This window comes from Rissa tridactyla, chromosome W (assembly GCF_028500815.1).
Source record: "Rissa tridactyla isolate bRisTri1 chromosome W, bRisTri1.patW.cur.20221130, whole genome shotgun sequence".
NCBI lineage: Eukaryota > Metazoa > Chordata > Aves > Charadriiformes > Laridae > Rissa > Rissa tridactyla.
Window position 1 is genome coordinate 5309195 of NC_071496.1, and position 15765 is coordinate 5324959.

Genomic DNA, 15765 nt, shown 5'->3' on the forward strand with positions numbered 1-15765 from the left:
AGGTGGGGAGGGACTCTTTATCAGGAAATGTAGTGATAGGACAAGGGGTAATGGTTTTAAACTGAAAGAGGGGAGATTTAGATTAGATATTAGGAAGAAATTCTTTACTGTGAGGGTAGTGAAACACTGGAACAGGTTGCCCAGGGAAGTTGTGGATGCCCCATCCCTGGAAGTGTTCAAGACCAGGCTGGATGGGGCTTTGAGCAGCCTGGTCTAGTGGGAGGTGTCCTTGCCCATGGCAGGGGTGTTGGAACTAGATGATCTTTAAGGTCCCTTTCAACCCAAACCATTCTATGATTCTGTGATTCTAAACCTCCAAGTCAAGTTTACACTGTGCTTTTATGAAACATTTTCTAGCTTTTGAGACAGAAAGACAATCCATATGCCCTGATGAAACAGGTAGGGGCCTAGCTCTAGTGTGGGTACATAGTACATATAACAAATAAGCAAAACCACCATTCTATTGATCCCAATCATTTTAAAACACGCATCTGACAGGGAAGAGCAACAGACATCATCTACCTGGACTTGTGCAAAGCATTTGACACTTTCCCGCATGATATCTTTGCCTCTAAATTGCAAAGGCATGGATTTGACAGATGGACCACTCAGTGGATAAGGAATTGGCTGGATGGCCACACTCAAAGAATTGCGGTCAGTGGCTCAATGTCCAAGTGGAGACCAGTGATGAATGGCGTTCCTCAGGGGTCGGTATCGGGACTGGCACTGTTTAACATTTTTGTTGGTGACATGGACAGTGGGATTGAGTGCACCCTCAGCAAGTTTGACGATAACACTAAGCTGTGTGGTGCGGTTGACACGCCGAAGGGAAGAGATGCCATCCAGAGTGACCTGGACCACTCCCTACAGAAGAGGCGCTTTTCTTATTTAGCTCCTTGCAGCTGGTTGCAGGAAGCTCAGGTGAGCCTGCTTTAACCTTTGCTAAGGATGCATCACTCTTCCCTGAAGACAAAATAGATACTTTTTGTCTACGTTCAGAGAAATTGGCTGAACAAGTCAGCAGCTTTCCTGGTGTTGCAGCCACATGACAAGAACTCTGCCCACTGACAGCCAATGTATGTTTTATAGCAATCTTCTTGTTTGCATCTTCTGGCTGTTTTTATTAACTTGTCCTTTCCCTTTTGAATCTTGAGAGCTTTTGCTACTCGCGATCGTTTTTTCTGCTCCTTTCCCTCTGACATCACAGTTTGCAAGGCAAAGGGTAGGCTCTACTTTCCCCCTGTCATGTTGAACATAAAGTGCATCAGTGCATATTTTTCCTTCAGGTCTTTTGTCTGCAGAGATCATCTGGTTACTGGGGCTTCTGTCTGTCTGTTTTCTCAGCAAGAGACAGTCTTTCACAGTGGAAAACTTTGGAGACATGGTTTGTTTTTCACTGAGGTGAAGTTGCTTTTGATCAGCATATTCCCAAAAGCCTGCTGGTTCTTGCCTTTGCATTTGCTTAGAACTCTCTGGGCCTGCTGGTACCAGGCCAACAGCAGAGAATTTAGGTTTGGTGTCAGGAGTGATGCTGCTCATTTGGAGGGTGACTACTGAGCCATGCTCCAAACTCACAGGCCTTTCAGTCTGTGCATGTTCATTGTTCATTTTTCTCAAAGAGCCTGAAACAAAAGAAAGTGGATTTTAGCACTGGACAGACACTGTCATCTTTTTCTTCAAAGGATATTTTCTTTTTAAGGTAATCAATATTTGAAAGTTTACCATCTAATCTTTCAAATTTGACAAATTCTTTCATTGGTACATTTTTATCTGTGTTTTCTTCCTTTCCGTTTAGCATCCTGTCAGAGGACTGAGGTAGCACATCTTGCAGTGTACATGGAGGGGAAATTCCTTTGAAGTTATAAGACATATGATGGAGTGCATTAAGCGAAGACCCATGATGCATCTGTGCATCTAAAGCAACACAATCATTTGATCTTAAGCTTGCATTCTTTTGAAGAGTGCCTTTGAGTATGCCACCAGCTGACTGGGTCTCCAAAGCAACAATTTTTGTTTCAAACTGATTTGATCTTTCTAATACCTTCTGGAATTCTTTTTTGTTTCTTTCTTCCAGTCTTAAGGTATTGGGATTTTCTGGTTCACTGCTAGGTTCATGTATAGCAGCATTTGCTTTTTCAGCAAAATCTTGCTTTTTCATAACTACCTTGACCTTCAGCTTCTCTCTGTCTAGCTCATCAATGGATTCTTGCCTACCTGATTTTCAGGAGATGGGCTGTTTCAAGCAGTTCTGCTCTGCGGGCCTGACTTGTGTGAGTGATGGCACATCACATACATTCTCCTCCAAGCTATGAAGAGTTACTTCCCTTTGGGACAATTCTCTATTCACTTCTTCCTGGGTCATTTCCAGACTGTGTTTCTGTGAACATAAGTGTTTCTTATCACCACCCTAAGAGGGTGCAAGTTTCTCTTCAGATTGGACTCTCTTTAACAGTGGAGATCTTGGTGACTCTGCACTCCTTGGCCTAACAATATGCCTTACAATAGTTGGAGGGGAGTACATTTTGCTAGGAAAAGACTGAGCTATTTTTGTATTTCCAATCAAATGCCCTAGCAATGGTGATGGAGATCGCTGAGGGGATGTCAGGTGAGGTGTTGGAGAAGGTGTCTGTGCCAGAGGAGAGAGAGGAATGCTGCCAGCTGATTTGCATCTTCCAGATCTGTATCTTTGCCCACCAAGCTTTGGACCCAAGCCATGAAGAGTGCTGGGTCTTATGTGTCCTGAACCAGCACTTGAACTAGGGGAGCTAATCTGGGAAGAATTAGTACCTAAACAAACAAACCAACCAAACATAATATTAGCAAGGTTTTCTTGAATCTTGTCTAAATGCTCAGTTAGAGGCAGCACTTGCACTGGTCCAAAAAGGCATAAGTACTGTCTGCTGCCACAATGTTCCAAAATTTGGAAGGTTTTGAGTGACTGGGCTGTAAAACCCGCATCGCAGGATCATAGAATAGAATCATAGAATAGTTTGGGTTGGAATGGACCTCCAAAGATCATTTAGTCCAACATCCCCCTGCAATGAGCAGGGACATCTTCAACTAGATCAGGTTGCTCAGAGCCCATCCAACCTGACCTTGAATGTTTCCAGGGATGGGGCATCTACCACCTCTCTGGGCAACCTGTTCCAGTGTTTCACCACCCTCATCGTAAAAAATTTCTTCCTTATATCTAGTCTGAATCTACCCTCTTTTAGTTTAAAGCCATTACCCCTTGTCCTATCGCAACAGACCCTCTCTTTCTAAGCCCACTTTAAGTGCTGAAAGGCCGCAATAAGGTCTCCCCAGAGCCTTCTCTTCTCCAGGCTGAACAACCCCAACTCTCTCAGCCTTTCTTCATAGGAGATGTGTTCCATCCCTCTGATCATTTTTGTGACCCTCCTCTGGACCTGCTCCAACAGGTCCACGTCTTTCTTCTACTGAGGACTCCAGAGCTGGATGCAGTACTCCAGGTGGGGTCTCACCAGAGCAGAGTAGATGGGGAAGAACCACCTCCCTTGACCTGCTGGCCACACTTCTTTTGATCCAGCCCAGGATACGTTTGGCCTTCTGGGCTGCAAGCACACATTTTCGGCTCATGTCCAGCTTTTCATCCACGAGTACCCCCAAGTCCTTCTCAGCAGAGCTGCTCTCAATCGCTTCATCCACCAGCCTGTAGTTGCCCCGACCCAGGGGCAGGACCTTGCACTTGGCCTTGTTGAGCCTCATGAGGTTCACATGGGCCCACTTCTTGAGCTTGTCCAGGTCCCTCTGGATGACATCCTGTCCCTCAGGAGTGTCAAACGCACCATGCAGCTTGGTGTCATCTGCAAACTGGCTGTGGATGTACTTGATCCCACTGTCTATCATTGATGAAAATATTGAACAGTACTGGTCACAATATGGACCCCTGAAGGACACCACTTGTCCCTGATCTCCATCTGGATATTGAGCTGTTGACCACTACACTCTGGATGCAACCATCCATCCAATTCCTCATCCACCAAACAGTCCACCCATCAAATCCCTATCTCTCCAATTTAGAGAGAAGGATGTTGTGGGGGACCGTGTCAAAGGCTTTACAGAAGTCCAGAAAGACGATATCCGTAGCTCTTCCCTTGTCCACTGATGGAGTCACTCCATCATAGAAGGCCACTAGGTTGGTCAGACAGGACTTGCCCCTGGTGAAGCCATGCTGGCTGTCTCGAATCACCTCCCTGTCCTCCATGTGCCTTAGCATAGCTTCTGGGAAGATCTGTTCCATGATCTTCCCAGGCACAGAGGTCAGGCTGAAAGGGTGGTAGTTCCCACAGTCCTCCTTTCCCAGGGTCTCCCTTTTTAAAAATGGGTGCGATGTGTCCCTTTTTCCAGTCACCAGGGACTTCACCTGACTGCCATGACTTTTCAAATATCATGGAGAGTGGCTTGGCAACTACATCAGCCAATTCCCTCAGGACTCTGGGATGCATCTTGTCAGGTCCCATCATTCCAATTATGTTGCTATTGCTCCCTTCCTTCTGTTTAAATAGAACAGCTAATGCTTTCTGCCACACTTCAAAGCAACAATCAAGGCTTTCCAAATAATTTACCCTTGGCAAGGGATTGTACAGTCACTTTTAGTAACACACTAAAATCATGACACAAGTAAAATGGGAAAAAGGGGCAGGCGAAGTACTTTTAGGAATCAGAAAGATGCATATTTCAGTACCCAGCCAATCTTTTCAACAATAAATCCATGTTCATGAGAGCCCATGTTAGTTCCATTACATAGGAACTTTTTCTTCAGTTTCATTCTTTTATCAGTCAGCTTCTCCTAGGCAAGATTCTACCTTCTACTCTAAACCTGGATTGTTTATTACTCAACTTATAGCCATCGGACTTGGATTTAAACTCTGGGACAAACCTAGCAGACAGTTCCCTTTTAGGTACTTCTGTGTCATGAAAACTCCTTTGATTTTGTATCAGGAATCTTTTTCCCTTTTCCAGAGATTAACCAGCTGTTCAATGATTATGATTGTCAGAGCTGACTACTCTCAGCAGTGTAACAGATCTGAGGGGCTCACAAGAAGTAAAATACATGTCAATTTCAAGTCCTTTTCCTCTGCCCTCCATTCCTTCACACTCACCAGATGGAAAATCAGGAGTGGACCAGTAGCTTGGGGTAGGTGATCTGGGAGACAAACTGTGGGTTGGAGACACAGACAAGCTCTGCCCTGATGAAAGTGATTGGTTCAGACAGGAGAAACTTATGCTGGTGTGAAGAATAGGAAAGGGTTGCTTGGCTAGTTTTTTTAAGACAGATCTCCTCCTAGCATGAGAAGAGCATGGCGTTAATCAGAAACAAAGATGCACAAAAGATACTATTACCACAGGCAAAGCTCTTGTGGCTGACATTGCTTCACTCTCCTATTACCCTCAGAAAAGCAAATATTAAATCTATGTTTACATGAAAGCAAACCACACTGCAGAGTATGAAGGCTAGAAAATATACTGATTTCCTAACAGGTAGGATAGATATTGTAACTAAATCTATTTGTACTAAAACTTATTCACTGTATTTCAAAGGAACTGTTAGCTCATTATGAGTATAAATTTTCGTTTTCTTAATTTAAGAGCAAATCAAACCTGAAGGAATATCTGTAGAGTACCAGCAATTTATTTACAAAGTGCACATAAACTTAGCACTAGAAAGTTTAATTAAACAAGTAAAAAAAGATATACTGAAACCAAATTAAGATGCAATCTCAATTATTCACTTTCTTCCCTTTATCTGTGTGTGCGCCATGCAAAATTTTTAAGGGGTATTTTAACAGATCTAGTTTAGGCAAAACAGGATTGAAAGAATGTGTTACAATCATAGGATCTCATAGAAGGTAAAAAGAGGTGTAGAAGGCAAAAGAGAGAATTGTATTAACTTAACTTTAAAATTTAATAGTTATGTACACACACAGACAAGGAAACGTTTGCCATAAAACAAAAGGATTACTCACCTCTCTAAACTCTCTTTCTTCTTGGTTTTCTTACTGCGCCTGACCAGTCGGCTCCTGTAGCTGCTTTTCCTGGCAGGTTCTGTCTCAATGGAAGTGTTTTCAAAAGGGGTTGCTGTTATCGACACTTTGTTACCACTCTGCCAAAATGAAGGAGGAACCTTTAAGTGTGAGTAATACAAGACCACTTTGCTTTACACTGAAGTTACACTACACACGCAAATTCAACGAGACAGAACTCCAGCATCAAAGTAAGAGCTGGCAGCATAGGGAACCCTATGCAGATGTTGCCAGGCTAATTTATGTCAGATAAACAATGACTGGAAAATTCTCAAACTGCTGTCAAATTTCCTAAACTTCCTCAATTCCAAGAAACAGCTTCAGGACAAGCAGAAATTCCAATAATTGTAGCTAGACAGAAGGAGACCAAGGACTGACCAAGACTGCAATTTTCAAGAAGAAAATTTCTATAGAAACATCTCATTTTCCCCACAAAGAACAGCTGTCACCATGCAATGGTCCATTCACCGGCCAGTCACGTCTCAGGATACAGACTGTTACAATGATGAAATGGAGGAGAAAACTTAATCTTCATTATCAGTCACAAACAATCCTTTTATCTTGTTCAAGAGATAACAAATATAATTAAGTTAAGCTTTTTAGGACTGTTTGCATAAACAGATGACAGCTGCTCAATAAAAAAACCCAACTGGAAATAAATATCTTATGTTTTAAAAATCCATACCTCCTGCCCAGCACTGTATAGTACTAAAGTGAACTTTTTTTCAAAGGTATTCCAATAACACAAATTAATTTATGATATATCACATTTGGATAAACAGTGATCTTTTGTGTTGAGTTTACTCTTGTAAGTAGTGTGCAGGGCTGTCATGTTTCTCTTTTTCTGTATTTTTTCTGTATCTATCTGATGCAGAAAACAACTGCACACCTAACTGCCTAAAATTACCAAATTTTCTCTTATATGTCTCTTGCAAAACTGGAAAACCTGGAAATTCCTCTTGGTTTCAGAGAAGGAAAAGAAAGACTTAAGGAACAGTGTATTTTGCATCTTTCCTCAGCTCTCTATATTCCCCAATACTTCATTGCTTTCCAATCTTCTTTTATAACTGACTACTCTCTTTGACAGGCAAAGCTCTGCATGTAACACAATGAAATTGTTAATAATATAGGAAGCAAATATACAGCTGTCTAAAATAATTCTACTTTAGTCTATGCTGCAAAGTTTTCAGAAAAATTGCAATATGAACTACAGTGAATAGCTAAGACACTACCATTCATTTAAAAAGTTGGGGTTTTTTGCTTGTTTGTTTAAGAAAAAAAATGTTTGTTTAAGAAAAAAAAAAGTATGTATAATTTTCTAATAGGACAGACCTCGGAAAACTCCACATGTCAGGAGCAGAGGGTACCAGTCACGCCAGAAGAGAAAAATATGAGAGATTATTCATAAAAGTCCAACTGCAGGATCAGAACTTCATTAAGCAAAGAAACTTTGTGGGACATACCTGGATATATACGAGACAAAAACCTTTTGGGCCTTAAGATTATGAAAGGCAAGTTTCTGTACAGTAGGTATTCTTTGGTTCCACTTTTCCTCATTGATTTCACTTTAAAAGGAGAAAACGAGAAGTAGCATCATCATCAAAAGCTTTAATTACCTGATGAAGATGGGGGAATTCAAGGAAGTGCTTGAAAATGTAAAATTTTTTGAGAGAGAGAGAGAGAGAAAGATTGAGAGAGAGAGAGATCTCTCTGTGTCAGTGCCCTGAATGTACTTTAACTATCTCAGCAGCAATGTCAGTTTATTACAGAGAAACTAAAATCATAACAGGATATATGAAGTCGTTGACCTTTCTCCAGATCTGTGCAATAGTAGCTTAGAGTTTGTACTTGAACAACCAGAAAACCTAATAACTAATCTCTGAAGGAAACAAACATAATCCCTCAAATCCTTGGTGAAAACATCAAGTGCTTTTGTATCCCAGTTGTCCAAGAGTTACCTTTAACAACAACTCAGTGACTTCTGTATGAAGAAGACCATGCACCGGCTCTCCGTTGATATGAGTAATCAGGTCTCCAGCTTTTAAACCCGCTTGGTATGCTGTGCCTCCTTCTTCCACATTCTAGAAATTGGAGATGAAAAGAATGTACACAAAATGGACTCATGTTAACTAAACCTCATACTTTCAAGAGTAGGCTTTGTTTAAAGTACTCTTTCTATAAAGCCAGTTGGCAACGAAAAAACCTTAGAGATATTAAGTTCTATGAAGGAAGAGAAAAAGAAAATCAGACCAGCCATTTCACCATCAACTACTTGAACTTTATACTTACATGGGGCCTGGAATGGTTTCAAAGCTCACTGAAACACTGCTTGTTGCCACTGATATTAAATAAGCTCTGTATAGCAGGGCAGTTTTCATGCAGAATAAAGAAGGGGTGATTCATTCCCCACAGCAAAATTTCAGATTTGAATGAAGATTTTTAACATCTGACACTTCAAAATACTTGCATGATTAAGGCAGTGGTCACATGCAGTACCCTAATCATGATATAAAATTTTAACTCCACCATATAGTTAAAGACTGTTTGTATTTGGTTCTAATTTACCAGGCTGACCATTAGAGGGAACAAAGGTGATGTAGGACCAAAACAAATTGAATTGCAAATGATCAAATAATTTATTATATTTAAAAATGAGCTTTTGAAGAATTTTAAGTCATGCTGCCACTACTGAAGTCTACAGTGCTTACAGAGCTATAAAAATAAATACCTACAGTATTTTGAAAAAAGCCAAGGTTTCACACTTACTGCAATGTACCATTATTGATGTGATGCTACACCAGTGGCGAAAAGTCCAATTTTTTGATTTATTCCATTATCAGTCACATGTACCCCAATCTCCAGATTCAATGTTCATGATGGATTAATAGGTCTGAGAAGTAAACAACATGAACAAAAAATAAATGATACACTACCACATTAGTAGCATTGCTATTTCAAAACCCACCAGGGATATTTACAACAAAACATTGTACAAAACTTCAAAGCTTTTGATAAATTTGTAATGAATTTTTCAAAATTATTTTAAGATAGTTGAAATATTTTAGTTTATATATATATATATACACACACACACATATATATGTATGTATAATATATAAATTATATAAAATATATTACTGGTTACCAACCTAAATTATAAAATAAATACAAATACATACATATTTACATAAATATATATTTATTTTAGAATTAAGGAGGTTGATAACCAATGAAATGCAAGAACTGCTGTCTTGTCCTTTAGCCTGGTCTCCCACTTATATCTCAAACCAGTAGTGAATGGAGGATGAAAAATACATGATTTATTCATGACAGTCAGTCTTTTTCCTGTGCTGTAGAAACCTCAAAGATATTCACAATTCCAAATGATTTGCACATTTCTACACAAAAGAAAGTTGGTGCTTGAAATCTGCCTACTTGTGTCTAGTAAAATACACAAGGAACCTGTTGACTTTCTGAATCCCTTAATTGAAGCAGTTTATTAAACTCCGTGTATATTTCAACAATTTCTGTTTACAGTCTCTTAGTTTTGCAGACCCTGCCCCCAATCAAAGAGGGGCTGCACCAACTCTTTGGTTTTCTAAGCTACAGCACTCTGAACTTAGACAGGGCTGTTCACAATAGCTAAACTTGCTAAAAGTGGAAGTGATCCATGCAGAGGGTCAACATTACATGTAGGTACCACATCTGTCAAAGGTGTGCATTATATGGCTTGGGGCGGCCCTACAGCCAACACTGGCCTTGTGCACAGGCACAAATTTCATTCTAAGAAAACTGTTTGAGACACCATCACAATTTACACAGTAACTGGTCAAGAAACAGATACCATGGTGTCCTGGTTCTGGGGGGGATAGGGTTAATTTTCCCCAGGCTCTGTGAGGGACACAAGTATTCCATCCCATGTGAGCCATACCCAGTCTGTAGCCGGGAGCTGGCCACCAGGAGAGGGCTTGTTGTTTTCCTCTATAAGTGTTATTGTTGTTGTTTTCCTGTTCCCTTTGCTGTTCTGTTAAACTGTCTTTGTCTCAACCCATGAGTTTTGCCTTTTTCTTCCGATTCTCCCCCCACAGACAGGGGTGGGGGGGTGCTGAGAAAGCGGCCTCATGGTTCTTTGTTGCAATCCCGACACATGGGTACAGAAGACCAAAAGCAAATATACATCATTACAGTTTTCTGTATATAAGCAAAACCCAATAATAATTATCTTACCAAAACAATGTCGTGCACAGTGTAGATATCACTGTCACCCACATAAACCCTGATTGCTCGGATGGTAAAGCAGCAGCAATCAAAGAATCATGGCTGGGGGATGAATCTCGGGAGGGTGAAGGATCAGATGATATGGAATGAGGAGTGCCGTGGTTTAGCCTCAGACGGCAACAAAGAACCACGTGCCGCTCGCTCGTGCCTTCCAAACACAGGAAGAATCGTAAGAAAAGGCAAGACTCTTGGGTTGAGACAAAGGCAGTTTAATAGAACAGCAAAGGGAACAGGCAAACAACAACAACAACAACAACAACAACAACAACAACAACAACAACAACACAGATAGGGGAATATACAAACGCGATTACGGAACCGCCGCTCGCCGCTCGCCGGCCCGACCCGGGCCACCCCAGCCCGCTTTTAAGCAGCAACTTCCTGCCCCCTCCCCCGGCAGCTCAGGGTGGGCGTGGCTCACATGGCATGGAATACCAGGAAAAATTAACCCTATCCCCACCGGAACCAGGACATTATCCACCCCTTATTCCATACCATCTATGCCATGCCCAGCAGGTTCCAATGAATTGCCACCACTTTCCCCTGTTATATATATATATATATACACACACATATAATACCCTTAGTTTATGGGTCATCCCTCCAAAGTGTCCGTTGAGTTCTTTTAATCCACGGCTTTGGGCTCCATCTGTTAGAAGAGTCTCTCAGGGCAGGTGAGATGCTGGGTGGTGCTGGTCTGTTGCATGCTGTATTTTTCGGAGCTTGTGACTGGTGCACCTGGTGTGGCTCATGCACGCAGTCCATGGGCTGAAGATGTAGATCTTGAGGAAACTCCTGGGCGCCGGCTGCTGAGATCAGTTCTTATCCCATCATCCCTGTGCCTTACTTGTAGTACAACTGATAGCAATTATAGCAATGAGGACATACAGTGACAGTGTTACTTAGCAATTAACAGCACACAATCTGATTCATTGGCTATTCTCGCCCAAAATCAGATCCCCATGAGGTACACATCGGACTTCCCCATCCTTCCGCATCACCCACCAAGTGCACCCAGGTCCTTGGGCAAAAGCAATCCCACGGATGGGTTTGCCTTTGCCTGAGGCAGGACTAACCCAGACTGTCTTCCCTAGCATATTCTTCATGTGCACTACGGGGACTTTATCCCCTTCTACAGTACGTGGAAGTTTTGATTGGGCAGGGCCAGCCCGATTGTTAGATCCCCTGGTGTTAACTAGCCAGGTAGCTTTTGCTAAATGCGTATCCCAGTGTTTGAAAGTCCCACCACCCATTGCTCTCAGTGTAGTTTTTAACAGTCCATTGTATCGTTCTATCTTCCCAGAGGCTGGGGCGTGATAGGGGATGTGATACACCCACTCGATACCATGCTCTTTGGCCCAGGTGTCTATGAGGCTGTTTCGGAAATGAGTCCCATTGTCCGACTCAATTCTCTCTGGGGTACCATGTCGCCACAGGACTTGCTTTTCAAGGCCCAGGATAGTGTTCCGGGCAGTGGCATGGGGCACAGGGTATGTTTCCAGCCATCCAGTGGTTGCTTCCACCATTGTGAGCACATAGCGCTTGCCTTGACGGGTCTGTGGCAGCGTGATATAATCAATCTGCCAGGCCTCCCCATATTTGTATTTCAGCCATCGCCCTCCATACCAAAGAGGCTTCAAACGCTTGGCTTGTTTGATCGCAGCGCATGTCTCACATTCATGGATGACCTGTGCAATAGTGTCCATGGTCAAGTCCACCCCTCGGTCACGAGCCCATCTATATGTCGCATCTCTTCCTTGATGGCCTGAGGAGTCATGGGCCCACCGAGCTATGAATAGTTCACCCTTATGTTGCCAGTCCAGATCCACCTGAGCCACTTCAATCCTAGCGGCCCGATCCACCTGCTGGTTGTTCTGATGTTCCTCCGTGGCCCGATTCTTCGGTACGTGGGCATCTACATGGCGTACTTTCACAACCAGATTTTCTATCCGGGCAGCAATATCTTGCTATAGGTCAGCAGCCCAGATGGGTTTGCCTCTGCACTGCCAGTTGCCCTGCTTCCACTGCTGTAACCACCCCCACAGAGCATTTGCCACCATCCATGAGTCAGTGTAGAGATAAAGTACTGGCCATTTTTCTCGCTCAGCAATGTCCAAAGCCAGCTGAATAGCCTTCACCTCTGCAAACTGGCTCGATTCACCCTGTCCCTCACTGGCTTCTGCAACCCGTCGTGTAGGACTCCACACAGCAGCCTTCCACTTTCGATGCTTTCCCACAATCCGGCAGGACCCATCAGTGAACAGGGCATATTTCTTCTCATTTTCTGGCAGTTTATTATATGGTGGGGCCTCTTCTGCACGCGTCACCTCCTCCTCTGGTGACATTCCGAAATCCTTGCCTTCTGGCCAGTCCATGATCACTTCCAGAATTCCTGGGCGACTGGGGTTTCCCATTCGAGTTCGCTGCGTGATCAGTGCAATCCACTTACTCCATGTAGCATCGGTTGCATGATGTGTGGTGGGGACCCTTTCTTTGAACATCCAACCCAGCACCGGCAGTCGAGGTGCTAAGAGGAGCTGTGCTTCTGTACCAACTACTTCCGAAGCAGCTCGAACCCCTTCATATGCTGCCAATATCTCTTTTTCTGTTGGAGTGTAGCGGGCTTCGGATCCTCTGTATCCACGACTCCAAAACCCTAGGGGTCTCCCTCGAGTCTCCCCTGGTGCTTTCTGCCAGAGGCTCCAGGTAGGGCCGTTCTCCCCGGCTGCAGTGTAGAGCACATTTTTAACATCTTGTCCTGCCCGGACTGGCCCCAGGGCCACTGCATGGACTATTTCCTGTTTGATTTGTTCAAAAGCTTGTCGTTGCTCAGGACCCCATTTAAAATCATTCTTCTTCCGGGTTACTTGATACAGAGGGCTTACAATTTGACTGTAATCTGGGATATGCATTCTCCAAAAACCCACAATACCTAAGAAAGCCTGCGTTTCCTTTTTACTAGTTGGTGGAGACATAGCTGCTATTTTGTTGATCACATCCATTGGAATCTGACGGCGTCCATCTTGCCATTTTATTCCTAAAAACTGGATCTCCTGCGCAGGTCCCTTGACCTTACTTCGCTTTATAGCAAAACCAGCGTTCAGAAGGATTCGGACTATTTTACTCCCTTTCTCAAAAACTTCTTCTGCTGTGTTTCCCCATACGATGATGTCATCAATGTACTGCAGATGTTCTGGAGCTTCCCCCTGTTCCAGTGCAGTCTGGATCAGTCCATGGCAAATGGTGGGGCTGTGTTTCCACCCCTGGGGCAGTCGATTCCAGGTGTATTGGATGCCCCTCCAAGTGAAAGCAAACTGTGGCCTGCACTCTGCTGCCAAAGGGATTGAGAAGAATGCATTCGCTATATCAATCGTGGCATACCACTTGGCTGCCTTGGACTCCAGTTCGTACTGGAGTTCTAGCATGTCCGGCACAGCAGCACTCAACGGTGGCGTGACTTCATTCAGACCACGATAGTCTACAGTTAGCCTCCACTCTCCATTAGATTTTCGCACCGGCCATATGGGACTGTTAAAGGGTGAGCGAGTCTTGCTGATCACTCCTTGAACCTCTAGTTGACGAATCAGCTCATGGATGGGAATCAGAGAGTCTCGGTTAGTGCGATACTGCCGCCGATGCACCGTTGTGGTAGCAATCGGCACCTGTTGTTCTTTGACCCTCAACAACCCCACAACAGAAGAATCCTCTGAGAGACCAGGCAAGGCAGACAACTGTTTAACTTCCTCTGTCTCCAAAGCAGCTATGCCAAAGGCCCAGCGGTACCCTTTTGGGTCCTTAAAATACCCTCTCCTGAGGTAATCTATACCAAGGATGCATGGAGCCTCTGGGCCAGTCACAATGGGATGCTTTTGCCACTCATTCCCAGTTAGGCTCACTTCTGCCTCCAGTACAGTCAACTCTTGGGATCCCCCTGTCACCCCAGAAATACAAATGGGTTCTGCCCCTCTATAGCTTGATGGTATTAAAGTACACTGTGCACCCGTGTCCACTAGAGCCTTATACTCCTGTGGGTCTGATGTGCCAGGCCATCGAATCCACACCGTCCAATAAACCCGGTTGTCCCTTTCCTCCACCTGGCCGGAGGCAGGGCCCCCCTAATACTGGTCATAGTATCCATTACTCCCTTCTTGCATAAATGACTTGGAAGTTCCTTCAAGAGGATCAGAAGCAAGATCAGGCCTTCTGCTTTGTCTGGGGAACGGCCCACTGGAAACTGGGGCGGCACTTTTCCTGGAGGGATCCCCTTTTGTGGTTGTCCTTCCTTGCAACTCCTGTACCCGTGTCCGCAGGATCGAAGTAGGTTGTCCATCCCACTTCCTCATGTCCTCTCCGTGGTCCCGCAGGTAAAACCACAGGGTGCCTCGTGGTGTGTACCCTCTGTACTCTCTCTCTTGAGTGGGGAAATGCCTGCTTCTAATAGCTGAGATGCTGGCCCGTGCAGGTGGGGAGTAGAACATATTCTCTTCAAGTTGCTGGACCTTCCGCGACAGTTTCTCCACAGCTGAGACAAGGGGGGAAGAGAGACTTTCTTCATATCGCCGGAGCCGACCAGCTACCTCATCCACCGTTGGTCCCTCTTCACCTTTCCATTCCATTACTGCCAGGGAGTTGGCATATGACGATGGTGCGCTCCGTACAAACTTCCGCCACATGGGCCTTGTGCATCGCACCTCATCAGGGTCTGTGGGTAAGTCTGCATTGTCCAAGTCATAATAAATCATCTCCCGCACGGCTAATTCTCTCAGGTACTGGATACCTCTTTCCATGGTAGTCCACTTGCTTGGCTGACATACAACATCCTCACTGAAGGGGTACCTCTCCCTCACGCCTAACAGGAGTCGTTTCCAGAGGCTGAGGGCTTGGGTCTTTTTCCCAATCGCCTTGTCAATGCCGCCTTCCCTGGACAGGGATCCCAGCTGCCTGGCCTCCCTACCCTCTAATTCCAGGCTACTGGCCCCATTATCCCAGCACCGGAGCAGCCAGGTGACAATGTGCTCGCCTGAAAGTCGGCTAAAATCTTTTCGCATATCCCGCAGCTCACTCAAGGATAGGGATCGAGTAATTATCTCTGGTTCTGCCTCTTCCTCCTGCTCTCGTGATGGCCCTGGTTCATCATCATCTCTTACTAAGCGAACTGATTTCTTTGTGTACTTCTTCTTCTGTATGGGGGCAACTGATACCGGCACGGGTTGGTTCCCTGGTTCAGTGGCAGTGGCTACCACGGGGGTTGCAGTAGCCGCAGTGTCTGTCGCAAGGATTGCAGTAGCCGCAGTGTCCGTCGCAAGGATTGCAGCAGCCGCAGGGGCCGCCGCAGGGGCTGCAGCAGCCGCAGGGGCTGCCACAGGGGCCGCCGCAGGGGCTGCAGCAGGGGCTGCAGCAGCCGCAGGGGCCGCCGCAGGGGCTGCAGCAGCCGCAGGGGCTG

The 15765-nt window shown here is 44.6% G+C and overlaps 1 pseudogene; it reads right to left on the bottom strand.

Annotated features, from left to right (window-relative positions):
- The window catches only part of LOC128901878 (microtubule-associated serine/threonine-protein kinase 4-like), a 104370-nt pseudogene that overhangs the window by 1351 nt on the left and 87254 nt on the right, over positions 1-15765 (bottom strand).